The 14,667-nt window shown below is 35.1% G+C and overlaps 1 pseudogene; it reads left to right on the top strand.

Annotated features, from left to right (window-relative positions):
• Window positions 1-5,451: 5,451 nt before the first annotated feature.
• On the top strand, window positions 5,452-7,084 carry LOC149204851 (stromal processing peptidase, chloroplastic pseudogene; annotated as a pseudogene).
• The last annotated feature ends 7,583 nt before the right edge of the window (window positions 7,085-14,667 follow it).

Genomic DNA, 14,667 nt, shown 5'->3' with positions numbered 1-14,667 from the left:
AAAAGGAAGAGCCATCGGGAGGTGAAACCCAAGAGTCATTCCCTCATGTATATAACTATGAACAATCTAAATGAATAAACATAGTTCATTTAAGGAGTTACCTCCCGGCCTGACATAGAAGCTAAACTCTGCTCCACACTTTTCTCAATGCAAAAAGTAAATAGCCCCAAGCTAGATGGCCTCTATTAAATTTTATCAAGACTTTTATGACTTAATAAAGGAGGATATCATGCCTAAACATTAAGGCTTTTAATTCTACCAATATATTCATTATCCCTAAGACTTAGAAACCATCCACTTCAACTATTTTTAGCACATTTCATGTTGTAATGTAAATCTAAAATCATTGCAAATCACATGAAGCTTATGTATAGTGAATTCATTTCAAAACAATAGTTCAGAGTCCTTTCCCATTTTCAAATTCATGATATGATATTCTTATCATAATATGTTATGCATACTATCAAGTCTCAAATCCTCCCCTCCCTCATTGTCAAGATGGACCCAAAGGCATATGATAAGGTTCGTTGGGTTTCTATAAGAGTGGCTCTCATAAATATGGGTATCCATCCTCAAATGGTAAATTGGATTATGGAATGCATTTCAAAATATTTTGTCTTAGTTTCGATCAATGGATCTCCCTCATCCTTATTCTATTCATCCATAGTTTATAAGATATGGGTGCACTTTGTCTCCTTTCTTATTTCTACTAATTTTAAAGGTTTGAGCAAAATAATGTCTGGTGTTAAATCCAAAGGAGAATTATGTGGGGAAAAAGTGACAATTTCTTATTATCTTACTCATCTTCCTTTTGTGGATGATGTGATTTTTTTTGGTGTACGTTCTCATTAAGAATTCATTACAATAAATAATATTTTGTCCTCATATTGCTTGGTCATAGGAATGGTGGTAAATACTTCTATTTTTAACAAATTGTTTCATTTTTTGGTCAAGAATTCTTAGCCAATCTAGATCTTTGTTTCAAAATTTCAATGAAAAGAATGGAGGAAGGTGTAAGATATCTAGGGTTTTAGTTGAAGCCTATTAGTTATCATCTTGAGGACTAGATGTGGATTTTAAAGAAGATAGAATTAAGAATACAATTCTAGGCATACAAATGGATCTCCACAAGGTGCAAGTTGATCATGATAAAATTTATTCTAATAAGCATACATATGTAAGAGAACTCAATTTCCAAGGTCCTAAAATGTATGTTAACTAAAAAAAAAATGGACATCCATGGTGTAGCCAAGGAGTCCGGGAGGCTACATGTTAAAAAATATTCATCTTCTCTACAAATCCTTGGTGGGAAAACCCTTTAGATAGTGATGCTTATTAGCTCTCCATGGAGAAAAGTAATGTGATCCAAATATATGAAGGGTATGTCAATTTAAAACTAGTTTAAAGAGTCTAAGAAATCTTCTAGTAAGAGATTGATAGTGTGAAAGGCCTTTGTGTATTCCTTCCCTTTGATCCAAAAATGGGTAGACTTGAGGGTTGGAAATGGAAAACAGGTGAGGGTCAACAAAGATCTTTGGATAGGGGCAGGAAAAAAACCATAAGTTGTGACAATACTTACTAAATTAATTACATAAAACTTGGAGTTGTCTCACTGTGCACTTCAACGAGGGAAGGAGCGGGAGAACAAAAAAGAATGAGTTTTGGTGATTACTCTCTTCAAGATATTTAGTCCCCTAAGAAAAAAGGTTTTGGTAGGAATAGCTAGATCTCCATAGAAAAATTGGGCATAGAGGGTGAAATTTCCATTGAATGGCATTCACATATTGATAATCTAGTTGGTGGTTTTATTTGAATTAATCCTAATGTTGAAAAGGTTCTAAATTAGTCCTTGAATATAGTGATGGGAGTATTTTCATCCAAGTTTGGTTATAAGGTTTCATGCAAAGTTGTTTTGTTGGGCAATCATAAGTGCTCGTAAGAGAGAGTTAAGAAAATTAATGCTCTTGTGAATTTTTTTATAGTTGTGTTATAGTGGCTACAACACCACCAAAACCTTTTCCTTGTATATCTAAAATTTTGGGCCCCCTACACTTTTCAAGGTCTTAGTGAAATGCAATGGTCAAAACTATTTAATAATCTAGTGCTTGTATGACTATGGGGAACATTTTCTATGCTTACCTTGCTTTATCCTCATCAATAGAGTTTATGACGTTCCACATTCATTTATCTTACAAAGGATGTTTTAGTGTTTCCTCTCCATTTGTATTTAGGTAGGTTAAAGGAATTAGTTTTTTTAATAAGGTATCAAAAGCCTTTTGTATGTCGAGGGTTTGGGCGTCACAATATGAGGCTTATTACCATTATAAGAAACTCATAATGAGAAGTTGATTCTATTTGGTTAGCAATTTAATAAGATGTACCATAAGCCATTGATGATTCAATGTTTTCTTATACAAAGATCCATATGGCTTCATTGATACTTGAGTTCAGAGGTGACAATGAGTTTGGACTCCCCTTTACTTGGAAAATTCCCTAAAATCCTTTTCATGTGATTTCCTAAGTCTTAACCCCTAATTTGAACTAACTATGAGTCCATTTCATGGTAGCAAGCCTAGCATTAAAACTTTAAACCATGTGTTTTCTGCCTCTTATAAGTTGCAATCTCAAATTATAGTGTTAGTCTTCTTATACTTTGGAAATGCAATTTGTGACTTACTTAAGCTTATCCTCTTTAGTCACAAATTGCATTTCTAGTTCACAATGTCTTGTGACTTCCATTTATAATTGTGATATGTCACTAAGACTACCTCCATCGCAAACAATAAAGTCATATCGCACTTTTTCACTGCGACCCCTCACACACCATCATTACCTTTTGTCTTATTCACTAGAAATATGATCAATTCATTTACCTCACTTTGAACACTTATAGCTCCCCACATGCATATCCTCAATCCTCTCTGTGCACAGAAATAACATTCTCTCTCCCCTGACCATACTCTTGTGAATTCACATGATTTGCTTCTCGATTCTGAGATTTCACACATGTGATCTCGAACCCTAACCTCTCTTCTCCCATTGCAGCTATTTCTTTCCCAAATTGGACCCACATCTCAATGTTTCGATGTCCCATATTCATGTAATTTTACTGTAGATTGCGGATGAAAGCACGTGAATGTTATTGAACGCATTCATATAACTTGATGGGCGAGATCGTACGGTGTGCAGCATGAGGTTGTATGAATCCATTTGAGATAAACTATGCATGTGGATTTTTCACTGAATTTGTATGATAGATTAGTTGAAATCCCTGCGGAATTATATTATTCGAGTATAATAGCGTTTTTTAGTCCCATTCACCGCATTTGACCAGGTCATTTAGATTATGCAAGTCACAGTTTAGATTATGCAAGGTGCAAGTCACGGTTTTAGAGTATGTGTTATAGACATTTTTGTGCCTTACAGCTTTAAGCATGAAATGTCCATAATCCAAAGGATCCAAAGTCCCTAAAAGTTTTGTTCTCACCCCTAAAGGAACAAGGTCAACCAATGACAGCTTCTCCCAGAAGTTCTCCACCAGAAACTACTCAGAATCAGTCAAATCAAGACCATTTCAGCTGCTACACTAGCTACCTGCGTTGCATAGCACCCCAGTACACTAGCTAGGTGCGTTGCAACGCACCTAAATGCACTACCAGGGTGCGCTGAGCGGGAAATGCCAAATGGCAGTGTCATTCCGCGAGGTGGACAGACAATGGAAGCTTCCAGAATCTTCCTCGATGACACTTGCCTCACTAAGTTCGACCAAGGATGAGTAAGAGGCTCTCAGCCTCCAAGTGGAAGCAAGAACTGATAGAGAGAAGCCACAAGTCAAAACATAAGCTGACTCATCCTCTCTGCTTACATCTATATATGGATCCCTCATCCCAGAGATCCGGAGGCTGGAATTTTGTACTTTGCAGAGAATTGTTGTTGGTTTTGAGATTGAGATTAGTGCATTGGGTGATTTATGCTTTGTTGGAGGTGAGGAAGGGATTCCTTTGCTGGGAGGTAGATGCTGGATCGGGACTCACTTGGTTGTATCTCCTCTTGGATCTTCTTATTATATCAATAAAGCTATTTGAGTTTCTCCTACATGCTTGTGTATCAATGATGTTTTGTTATATTTGCATGTTTAGCTTAAATCTGATCCTAACCTATTTATGAATGTAAATCTATGTCTTTGTGTAGTTTTCCTCTTCTGTGATCTTGCAGGAACTTGGTGAAGCTGAGCAAGAAAGGGAGCAGGTAGCGGGAAGCGAACAAAGAGGAGAGCGATTGGATCAACAAACTAGCGAAAGACACAGGTTAGTTACATCCTTCCTCTTTGTTTACATTTCATAAAGAAGAATACGAAAGTAGTTTTCCTTGTTTGTTGCTAAGGCACTGTCACACCTTAGAGTGGGATAGGGGCATTCTGAGTATATACTTTTCCCAACAACAGTATGCTCAGAATTATTGTGGCTTAAAGGCGTGATTAGTATCCCTCTTTTGGTCAACCGTCAAATATCTCATTTACATGCCATAGTGACATCACAAATCAAATCTGCAACTAGAGAGGAGGCTTGTAAAGTTGCGAGTCGCAATTATAATCTCTACTGCATCTAGAGATCAGATTTGTGACTGGTATGGGAAGCATTTACTTTGAAAACACAAAGCACATTTGCAGTTGGAAATGAACCTAGAATTGGGAAATGTTACTTATATTGGAGCCTGAAACTACGATTATCATTGGTCTTAAATCCCGTCACAAATCACATTTCCAATTATCAGTGGCATTGTAATTCCAAGATTAGACCTACGCTAAAGCCTAAAGTTGTAACTCGCGCTTGAAACTGCGACCTGTGCTAACAGTTGGACCTGTGAATATACTAGAATTTGAATTTGCAACCAAGGATTTTATTCTGAGTATGGCCATTGGCATTCATCATTAGGGATAGTGTATTGACAAACATTGGATATCAGTTCCAAAATTGGAATCTTTTGGTTTAAGATGCGTTGCATAGTGCAACTGTAGGTAGTAATCAACAGATTTTTGGAAGGAAAACAAAAATCACTGTCTCGCATGACCTTCAGTGCAGACAGTAAGAAATATAGGAAATTATTCTCGAAGTTGAGTGTTGTGTCTGGCTTATATGAGTCACAGGAATATCTAGCAGAAACAGAAGATGGGTTTCTAATCAATTGTTTCTTCGAAGGAAATATTTTATGGACGTTTCTTCTCAACAATGAACTTCACTTACAAATTCTAATTTTCTCCTTTGGCAGAGGCCATAGAGAATATCTAATTTTCATGGTCTTTAGAAACACTTAGTTATAGCACCTGTTGCAACAGTAGGGCCAGATGAGCCACACGTGGCAAGCACAACATGGCCTAAGGGCGGCTTCCTAGAGAAGCAAAGATTAGGAATATGGGAGCATGAAATTAAATTGATCTGGAAGGATTCTTAAATTGATCATGAACAACTTAAGAATGGAATACGCTGTGTGATTCTCCCCAACAAAGTCCCTCCTAATAGATTTGAGACTCGCATCAAAATTCATATTGGATCTGTCGATGAGGATGAAGATGATAAGGGCATTGCCCATATGATTGAATATGTTTCTTTCCTTGGAATTATGAAGCGTGAGAAACTTCTTGGTACAAGAATACGGTTGAATGTATACATATTTTAATCATGATGCGTTTCATGTCCATTATCCTTTCCTGAGCAGGGATTCATATGGATCTTTGTTTCGATTTGTACTAGAAGCCCTACATGAAATCCCTTTCCAACCAAAATTCAGAGCTTCAAATGATTAACATTATACAATACATGATTGATTTCCAATTGTTGCAACAACTACATTTAGAAAACAAACTCGATAAAAGATTTTTGATTGGATTGGAGTCGTACATTAAAAATTGGGATGTAGAGGCAATTGAAACTCTTATGAGCGTTTGTAATTCCCTGGTAATGTGACACTATATATTGTGAGAAATATATATAGTATTCCAAATACTATGTATCACATAGATGTTGTGTTTGGGTCAACTCCTCCTGCAAGCGAATTATTTGTTGCACCTCTTCCAAATGCATTTGGTACTATGACCAACTTTCTTACACCCAAGTTACCAACTTCATTAGTTGATGTTATTATTAGTGAAACACCATCATCTTTAGTAGAACAATGATCAAAATAGTTAAAATGGGAAATGCACATGATAAGGCCATCGGTTAAGCATGAATGGTCTTTGCCTAGAGCAGGACATAAATTGAAAAAGCCATATATTTTCAGCATGAATTGCTTCAAAACTTTTCTATCCTTCTATTTTGTAAGATTCTTGGGTGCAAATCTATGGTGATTTGAGGGATGTACTCATGAAAAGGACTTTCCTTTCTGCATTGCACTTTTGGGTCAATATTAGATATATGAGTTCAAATCCTCCTTTTACCACAATTGAATTAGACCATAGGGATTCAGGGAGGGAAAGTTGATTTTTAGCACACTTATAGTTCCTACAAAGCCCAAGAACTAGAAAGTAGCAGTAAAAGTTGTTGTTCAAGAGGTTTGAAGGTTGAAATAGCTTGGTGTCACAAAATAAGAACCTACTAGATACATGGATGGCCTTATAAAGGATAGTGAGCACTTGACAACAATGATCGATCATGTCCCATCTATTGGCAATTTGGACTTTATCATGGAGAGTGATACATTAGGCCATACTATCATGGACCAACAACAAGGTCATGAAAGTCTCATTGATGTTGCAGAAATAGTAACTCTTGAAGATGTTAATGACGTTGGGGAAAAAAAATTGGAGTATATTTCTAATTTTGGAAAACTTATTGCACCTTTAGTTGTAACAATTATTGCTTGTGCGCCAAAAACTGACCACATAGATGGTGTTGGAGATGTTGAATTTAAGATACATCAAGAGGAAATAAAAGTTGCAAAATATGAAGGACTAAATGTGTTGATAGAGCCAAAGCGAGAGAAAAATCAAAATGGTTTCAAAGCAAGGAAAGGCCGCAGAAGACAAGAAAAGGCCAAGGCATTTTTTTGTCTATTGGATGAAGAAGAGAAGTTGGTCAAAATTTAGATCTGAAAACAAAGGTCATGAATTTTGAAAGATATCAATGAGTTGGCATCCTCACGAAGAGGCCTACATAGTGATAAGATAATTTAGAGAGAGCTATACAGGGCTAAAAGAGCATTCTTGATGAGGCATGAGTCTAACATGAAATAAAATGTATATTGGTTAGGATTACTAACACACTTGCAAGAACCATCTCATCCTTGGAAGAATATTGCATGTATCATAGATCTTGCTTCTTTTATGAAACTAGAACATAGAGGATGTGTATGACGCATATGACAACTTGAAGATGCAATGAGAAGCTAGTGAACAAATCTCCATCATAATTGACATGTGTCTGAGTTCATTCCCAATATCTCATTCAAGTTTGGAATTATCAATAGCAATCATTATCTATCTAAGATCACAATATACTTAGAGGCTTCACGATTCATGAAAAAATATTTTGAAGATTTATTATCATAACGTGAATATTCTTTTAGAGCATTTATAAAAATAACAAAATGAAAATCCATGCAAAGTCATAAAGAGTGAATAGGTCATGATAGAACCAAAAGGACATTAGGGAATAAAGTGGTTATGAGGGGAGGTGAAAGGTCACCCACTCACTTCTATAGATGTATCCTCATACCTAATTTAGAAAGGAATTTAACAGTTAATCTAGGCCAAGAATTAGATAGTTGATTTATGCTTAAGGATCTAGAGGCATTCTACTCTTGGGATATAGCACGATGAGTTGTGGTGAGGCTAGAGTTTGGTCTTGGGAATGATATCAACCCCTCCCATCCAAATATTTGTTTTTGATGGGCTCATGGCTCATGTATTTTAATTGGCAGCATTATCAAGGAGAAGTTCTTCATTTTGACACAGATTCCCATGCATTCCTCTCTTGGTTGTACTAGCTAAATGATACTCTAATCAAGTTTATTTATGTGCTTTCATGTAGGCTTTATGTCGATGAACTAATTCATCACTATGGCTTATATGTTTTCTTTGATTCTTTTCTTTCCTTATTCCATTATATGATAGAAACTAACTGTCAACTAATTTGCAACTAGTTTCTAGTATCTTTTTGCTTGTGTGTTTTAAGATGAAGTTAGCTAACTCATTTCTCTTAAGGTATATTGTTCTTATTGTTTTTCTATTAGGTTCTTATACATCATTCTACTAGCTTGTCAATTAAGAGTTGATTTCATCCTCATTCTTCAAGCATCACATACTTGGTCTCACACTCATTTATCCACATTTGATGGCTAGGAGAAAAACATTCATGGTGGTAACTGGGCCCACATAGTAGATGGGGCTACTACCCCAAATGGTGTAAGGATTGGTGGGGACTTCACACCGGGGAGAACCCCTTCCGTTGGTGGAACATTCTAGAACTATCAATCGGTTGGCAATAAATAACAAATCATTATCATGAGAAAATCTAATGAATAGAGACTTGACCAGCCCAAGAAGATCTCGTCTATGCAAAAGTGAGTCAAATATTCTTAGTCACCTATTAATTGCTTTCTTATACACAACACAAGTGTGGGTGATCCTAAAGAAATAATTTGATTTATCCTTTTCTTGGGAAGGCTCTAGCTTGGAATCTTGTTTTAGTTCTTGTTATTATGAAGTCTTCCTTAATGGTTTCAAATCTCTCCTACTTTTTCTTATGTATTGCATTTGTTTGGCAAGGAATATGGTGATTTATTAAGACATATTGGTCTTCATAAATATGGTAGATGAAAAAATTGAAAATTTATCTATGGAATACACATTAATGTAGGTTTTAACCATGTATATTTAATTGTTACAAATAGATTCTTAATAAAAAATAGAAAAGATACAACGGGAAACCCACAAATTTACAAAGAGATTTTACCCTCGAAACACAAATTCGGAAAACTAGAAAGTTTTTCTTCATTATATTTTCCATACAATATATCAACTACAACATACATGAACCACCAATCCAAGTGTAGTTACATAATAAAAACTACAAAACCATGGGCAAAACCACCATGTGCCACAAATCACTTTCATTAAAATCATGGGATTGTCGATGTGACTTTACCAATATCCCACTTTTTGTTTTCTTTGAATAAAAGGGTCGCCATTTGTGTAGTCCCTGGTATACTGTTTATTGGCGGTTCCTTATATTTTTTATACATTATATTACAATACAATATATCGCTTCCTGCATACATGAAACACCAATCCAACCATAGTTCCATAACTGAAACTACAAAGCCATGGGAAAACCACCATGTGCCAAAAAATTGCTTTCAGCAAAACTGTGGGACTACGGATGTGACTTCAACAATCTCCCACTACTTTTTTTATTTGAATATAAGGGATCGCTATTTGTGTGGTTCTAATCCACCCCATTTTTGCAGTCCTGGTCCGCCCTCTCGACTTCAACAATCTTTCACTTGTTGTTTTCTTTGCATATAGGGGACCACATGGGTAGGCAATCAACAATTCAAGGAAGTGATGCTCATTGTTTCTCTACACCAAGAGAGATTTCTAGTGCTCACAAATATTGTTAAGGCATCTACAACATTCTTCAAAGTGTCCACCTTTCCGAGAAACACCTTCTTGTCTTCAAAAATATCCTTCACAAAGTGATATTGAACATCATTATCATTTCTCTTCTAATGATAAGAAGGGTTCTTCTCCAAGTAAGTTGCACTTTGGTTGTCATAATATATCCTTATAGCTTTTTGTACCAAACCCATACCTAAACATAATATTTGTAACCAAAATACTCCCTTACTTGCATGAGTGGCTACCACGTATTCAACTTCTATACTTTAAAGTGCCACTATAAATTGTCTCATTCTCATCTAACTAATTTCTCCTCCAAAAAGGTTAAATAAATACCCACTTGTAGATCTTCTTTGATCTAGATCTCTAGCCCAGTATGCATCAAAAAAGTGATGAATGTCCAACACTCTGTCCAATCCTCGTCTTCCTTTGTAGCATAATCTGTATCCATTAGTGCCACACATATACCTAAATAATTTCTTTACCATTTTCTAATGCGCCCTCCCCAAATTTGAAATATAGTTGATCAATACTCCCATTACATGTGCAATGTATCATCTTGTATATACCATTGCATACATCAAACTACCAACCACACTAGCATATGGAGTAGAGGACATCTCCTTTTCCTCTTCTCACGTCTTGGGACATTAATTTGTAAAAAAATTTACACCTATAGGAAGAGGTACCTTCATCGGTTTACTTTCCTACATGTTGAACCATTACAATATTGTCTCAATAAACACCCTCTAATTTAACCATAGTTCCCTCTTTCCCCAACATCTTTTAATTTCCATGCCCAAGATAAGATTTACAGCACCAAAATCCTTCATGCTACAATTGAGCTTTTACATCACGGATGATTTTCCTATCATTTCTAATCAACGACATATCATCTACATACATGACCGAATAAATAAGATGATCAACAACTAATTTAAAATACAAACAGTGATCCAATTTTCTCCTTGTAAATAAAAGTCCCTATATATGTATGAAAATTTTGATACCACGTCCTTAGTGATTGGTTCAATCCATATAAGGACATTTTCATCTTGTATACCAACTCTTTCTTACCCTTACTGAAATCCTTATAGTTGTTTCATGTAGATCTCTTCTTTCAAACCCCCATGTAAGAATGTTGTCTTCACATTCATATTTTCTATCTTAAAACCAAAAGCAACAACAACATATAAAATAAATCTATAGAATACAACTTTTCAAAAGGAGAAAAGTTATCACTAAAGTAAATTCCCTACACTTCAGAATACCCTTTTCCTACTAACCAAGCTATGCATTTCTTCACATTTCCTTATGAATTCAACTTCTTATTAAACACCCATTTGTTTCCAATGGGTTTTCTTCTAGTTGGAAACTCCACTAGATATTGAGCCTCATTTTTTTTCCATGGTCATCATATCTTCAATCATGGCCTTTTTCTAGAGTTTGTCATCCTATGAGTCCACTGCCTCCCTAACATTTATAAGATCATCATAAGTAACAAAAAAATAAAATTTTTGAATTCGAATTAGGTGAAGTATACATTTTTTCTTGTATTCTTTCCTGAATCGGTCTCCTCAAAACTAGAGTAGGTGGTTCTTCTTCTTATTATTATTCATTTTCTTTTGTAGAGTCTAAATCATCATCCTTTAGTTCAAAATCTATATTATATAGTTCTCTCTCCCTTCATATGACTTCCTATTTGATAACATATTTCACTTCTCTAAATACCACATCTCAACTATACACAACCTTCTTTGTTTTTGGGTTCAGAATCTTGTAAATTTTAAACCATCTTTATAACCAATAAAGATGCACCTTTTAGATTTACCATCGAAATTGGCTATATTTTCCTTTCTAACATATACATATGCATCACAACCAAATACCTTGAGATGTGTGAGATATGGTTTTTATCAATCCATACCTTAGGTGGAGTCTTGTCATCCAACACTGATGAGGGTGATCTATTTACCAATTAACATACAATATCTATTGCATCGTCCCATAATTCTTGTCCTAACCAATTTCACATCAACATCTTATTCATCCTTTATGCAACTCCATTCTATTTAGGTTTGTATGGGGTAGTATTCTACTATTATGTATCACACTTTTTAATAGAACTCCTCAAATTCCTTCCCACATAACTCTCCACCATTATCTGTCCTCAACATCTTTATTTTCTTCTTTGTCTCATTCTCCACTAGAACCTTAAATTCTTTAAATCTATCAAACAATTCAAAGTTATTCCTAAGGAAATATGTCAATGTATTCCTCAAGATCTATAAATGATATGTAATATAAAAATTTACTCAAGGATGGAACCAAGATAGGTCTAAACACATTACTATGAAGTAGTTGTGCTATTCCCTCTTCCCTCTAAGAACCATAATATAACCTCTCCCAATTATGCTTCCCTTATAAACAACGTTCACATAAATAAAAATCCTAATAGCAATAAGGCATACCTTATACTATACCTTTATCATGCAATACTCAAAGGACCGTCTTCCCAATATCTCTTAGTGTTTGATGCTACAACTTACTCTTTTCTCCTAAAGTTGTAAGAGTTTTTCATTCTTCTACTGAAGTCTCAGGAACAGTGGAACTATTGCATCCAACACTAACAATGCTTCCCAACATCTTATGTATATTTCCCATCCAAACTCCCCTCAACAATACCAATTCCCCTTGAACCATCATGCACATATCCTTTCCAAATATCATTCTTACACATGCATCATTCATCTTGCTTATAGAAATAAAACTAGCTAATCCTAGGATGTGAAAAACCCCAGGAAGTTTCATAATTCCTCCGTTCATGAGATTCAGCTTGAATTTACCTTGTCATTTAATTTTGGCTCTTAATTCATATCCTAGAAAAATATCACCACCATCAAATCATTCATAGTCAAAAAACCACTCCTTATGAGGATTCATATGAAAAAATGTGCTTAAGTCGACCAACCATGTATCATAATCTGCCTATGAACTTGAAGAATCCAAATACACATCCCCTCCATAATTTAAGGAGGTGTTTTATTCTACAGAAGGAGCATCTTTAAATACCTTCCTTTCTCTACAAATTTGGCTCTATAGTCTTTCTTTTAATGTCATTCTTTTCCACATTTCCAACACATATTTATGAACTTTCCTAGAGATTTATATCTCTCACTTGAGGAATTATTTTTAATTACGCTTTCGGAGTGTCCTCTTAGAGAAAAGGCATATATATTTAATCTCTCCATGTTTTCCTGACTCATCTCCTTTGATAACAAGGATGAGACTATTTCATCAAATTTAAGGTAGTCGCATTACTACTTGTGGCAACAACGCGAACATCCCATGAGTATGGTAGAGAAAATAAAAAAAGCATGAACTTATCCTCATTTGAAATATTAATAATAATTGATAAAAATTGACTCACCATAGTATTTAAGGTGTTTATATGCTTTTTCGTTGAGTCTCCATCCTTCATCCTTAGGTTATACAACGTTTTATACAAGGACAATTTGTTCACTAGGGACTTAGACTAATACAAAGTCCCTAATGTGTCCCATAAAACCTTTGGTGTAACTTCCCCTAATACATTCAATAATATTGAATGTAAGAGACACAAACATATTGTGTTTTTTCCCTTTCAATCCAACTTATTCCAGTCTTTTTTTGACATCCCTGTTGATACAAAGCTTGGATCTACAACAATCCACTAATCTCTTTCCACCAACAAGTCTTCTATTTTGTGTTACCACAACTCGAAACTCTATCAATTGAATTTCTCAATCTCTATTTTAGAACTACTTGTCATTTCGTTTCACTCAAAGAATCACTTCCACATATCTCCAACAACAACAGGGTGTACCATAGGCCTAAGAAAAACCCCTTAGCCATAAAGGCACCCCCTTGAAGCCAAACCTTCTCCGTACAAATGTAGGTTTAAACCCTATACAAATAATTATTGCAAACATATTCTTAATAAAATAAAAAATAAAAAGATATAATGAAAAACATTCAAACTTACACAGAAATTTTAACCTGGAAACACAAACTCGAAAAAGCTAGTAATCTTTTCTCATTATATTTTCTATATAGTATATTACAATAAAATATATCTCCTATCGCATACATGAATTGCCAATACAACTATGTTTCCATCACTAAGACATGAAAACCATAGGAAAACCCACCATGCACTACAAAACCACTTTCAACATAATCATGGGCCAAAAAATGTCAAAAACGGATGCAAACAAATTCCTAAAAAAGAATCTCAAGTTGTTTCCCGCAACCACATGTAGCAGGGCTCTTTCCCCACTGCATAACCCCCCAACTAGGGGGGCAAACATCCTAATGTTCATGGTGCATATAATTCATGCAAAGAATATAACACATACCTCGCAATTACACGTCAAGTAGGACAGGCCAAAAAGCCATATAACGCCTCATCTAGAGCCTAACGTCCTATGGGGGGTGTTTAACAAAGCTAGCAAAGGTCATCGACCTCAGTTTCATGTGGGGATGATCATGTTTTTATTTGGTTCTCCCTATTATTAGGCCATGTATGCACCTAGTCAGGGGACTAACATGAAAGCATAATTTTTTGCATTATGGGCCCTCTTGTTTCAAGCAATAAATATCATTATATCTAAGTTACAATTTCTTGAAAACTCAAAAATTGTGATTGGATGGGAAAAAAACAAGGAAAATATTTAGAATGTGTACCTTCAACCCATCATTTATCAAATAAAATATATATTTTTATGCTTGGAATGGTCATCCTTTGTGCACATCTACAAGGAAATAAATAGACGAGCTCATGAATTGTCCAAACAAACACTCTCTCTTTAGGTAGAAAATTTTATCATCATTAATTTTATGAGGATCCTCTAGTCCAAGATGTGCCTTTGTCTCCTTAATCTATGTCCTCATAGGAAATTATATATCTTTCCTTTTTCCAGTCAAATCATAATAATTTTCATTGAAATAGTAATTAGATACACTAGAAGGAGATTGGAAGAAAAAAGTCTTTAGTTTTTATAGGAATATTA

This window comes from Pinus tabuliformis, chromosome 1_2, assembly GCF_031772625.1.
Source record: "Pinus tabuliformis cultivar Carrire ecotype Pingquan chromosome 1_2, CPIR1, whole genome shotgun sequence".
In the NCBI taxonomy this organism is placed as follows: Eukaryota; Viridiplantae; Streptophyta; class Pinopsida; order Pinales; family Pinaceae; genus Pinus; species Pinus tabuliformis.
Note: the sequence above shows the minus strand (reverse complement) of the source record. Positions and strands in the feature narration are given on the sequence as shown.